Source organism: Limulus polyphemus, unplaced genomic scaffold, assembly GCF_000517525.1.
Source record: "Limulus polyphemus unplaced genomic scaffold, Limulus_polyphemus-2.1.2 Scaffold4109, whole genome shotgun sequence".
Lineage (NCBI taxonomy): Eukaryota > Metazoa > Arthropoda > Merostomata > Xiphosura > Limulidae > Limulus > Limulus polyphemus.
The window spans coordinates 2,985-5,316 of NW_013669719.1; the positions used below are offsets into that span (position 1 = coordinate 2,985).

The window sequence follows — 2,332 nt, forward strand, 5'->3', positions numbered from 1 at the left end:
CGTGGACAAAGGATATGTCATATTACTCTGTCGGAGATTTTATCTCCGACAGAGTAATATGACATATACTTTATCTCCGACAGAGTAATATGACATATCCTTTATCTCCGACAGAATAATATAACATATCCTTTATCTCCGACAGAGTAATGTGACATATCCTTTATCTCTTACAGAGTAATATGACATATCCTTTATCTCCAACAGAGTAATATGACATATACTTCATCTCCGACAACAGAGTAATATGACATATCCAAGAGATAAAGGATATGTCATATTACTCTGTAAGAGATAAAGGATATGTCATATTACTCTGTAAGAGATAAAGGATATGTCATATTACTCTGTAAGAAATAAAGGATATGTCTTTCATGTTTTTCCCTTCTTCCGAACTCTCGTATAACAGTTAGATTAGATTTTAAAACAAAATATGGATATAATATCGATTATCCGAAGATAGTTCGGATCCATTTTGTATAAAATCCCGAGATGACAATATGGCCAGACAATAAAATCTGGATATGACAATAAAATCCCGAGATGACAATATGGCCAGACAATAAAATCCTGAGATGACAATATGGCCAGACAATAAAATCCGGACATGACAATATGGCCAGACAATAAAATCCGGAGATGACAATTTTTTTAAACCAATGAGTTCCTGAAGGGAAACCGTTTAATAGAGTGAGCTGGAAGAAAACGTAAACCCTCTGACGATAAGATATTTACAGGATTGGTTGTCTGACGATAAGATATTTACAGGATTGGTTGTGATTTATGATTAATACCGGTAATCTGTTCAAAAGTTTGAGTGTTTTGTTTAATTTCGCGCAAAGCTACTCGAAGGCTATCTTCACCAACCGTCCCTAGTTTCGAAGTGATAGACTAGAGGGAAGGCAACTAGTCAACACCACCCACCGCCAACCCTTGGGCTACTCTTTAACAACGAATAGTGCGATTGGCCGTCACATAATAATGCCCCTACGGTAAGAATGTTCAGTGACTGGTTTCTTGATCAAAAGTAAGCTAATTGTACAATTAACTACATATTTTTATTAAGAAGTCAATCCTTTAGAACAAACAGACAAAAACTACTAAACCCAATACTAGTTGGTTTTTAATTTGAAAATCAAAGATATATATTTATATGATACTTTTGTGGGCTATGTTTTTATTATTTTAATGTTTTATTTTATGAAAGTTTAGGCCTCTGTGAAACTTTCTGTCAGTTAGAGTTTTAGTGAATTACATAGTGAGTTTGTTATTTGGTGGTCGAATTAATAAGTTAGTCAGCGTGTTTGTCATTGATCGATTAGTTAGTAATTTCTGCAAATAACTGATTAAGTTTATTTGTGAGTTTGGCGTACACTAGTTTCGGAATTTCCGGTGAAATATTGTTTGAGAAGTTAGATAAATTTATTCTGCATAAAATGTTATTGAAAAAATATATTGATTAGTTATTGATAAATGAACTCGATTTCTTATTATTTTCAGCTAATAATTCCAGAGAAACCACCTTACTATTGAATACTTTAAAAATATAAATCAGTGGCGTAGGGAGCGGGTGTGCATATCCCCATCCCACTCTTCAATCTGACCCAGTAAAAATGATCCAAAGTGCGATTTTGTGAGTATAGGGTCTGTAAAACCACGTCTAGTTTAAGAAAATTATGTGTACATACTGGTTTCCCCGAAAGGGGGCCAAAGGCCGCCTGGAGGGGTCACCTGTTTTAATTACTCGCACCACAATACAGTAGTATGCTGTCTGTCAATCAATCAGTAGACACTAAAATGGCATCAGATAAGGGACGCTTAACGTTGCAATTTGTACTGTGAGTAAAAGGTGCGCATGCCATGAATCACGAGAAGAATTATGCACTCTGTAAGCTACAACACAGCATGACATATGAACTTCAAAATAAAATATTTGGTACTCTTAATTTAGTTTTGTTTACTCCAGAAACGGAACACTTTCGGGGACCCTGCGGAAGTACATTTAATGTACTTTTATATTTATGCATGAATGAAAATATATAAGGAATTATAATTCAACTTTTTTTCATATTACACATTAAAAGTTTTCTAACTAATTAGTTACTCTTTACTTTTCTATTATCAAAAATGAAAGATAAGCTGAAAATACATTTATAAACCTGATATATACATACACACACACATATTGTTGAAAAACTACACAATAGGCTATCTGTGCTCTGCTCACCGTGGATATCGAAACCGGGTTTCTAGCTTTGTAAGTCCGCAGACATACCGCTGTTCCACTAGGGATTGTTTGTTTGTTTTGTAATTAAGTACAAAGCTACACAAT

At 34.3% G+C, this 2,332-nt stretch overlaps 1 protein-coding gene across 3 annotated transcripts in view; it reads left to right on the plus strand.

Annotated features, from left to right (window-relative positions):
• Nucleotides 1–2,332, plus strand: part of LOC111088602 — a 35,061-nt gene that overhangs the window by 1,841 nt on the left and 30,888 nt on the right. Inside the window, exon 1 of one of the 3 annotated variants that reach the window (XM_022399220.1) lies at nt 935–992. The exons of the other annotated variants lie outside the window; for them this stretch is intronic. The gene's annotated coding sequence lies outside the window, so the exon portion shown is untranslated. Of the gene's footprint in view, nt 1–934; nt 993–2,332 lie in introns of those variants that run through there. 3 annotated transcript variants of the gene reach the window in all.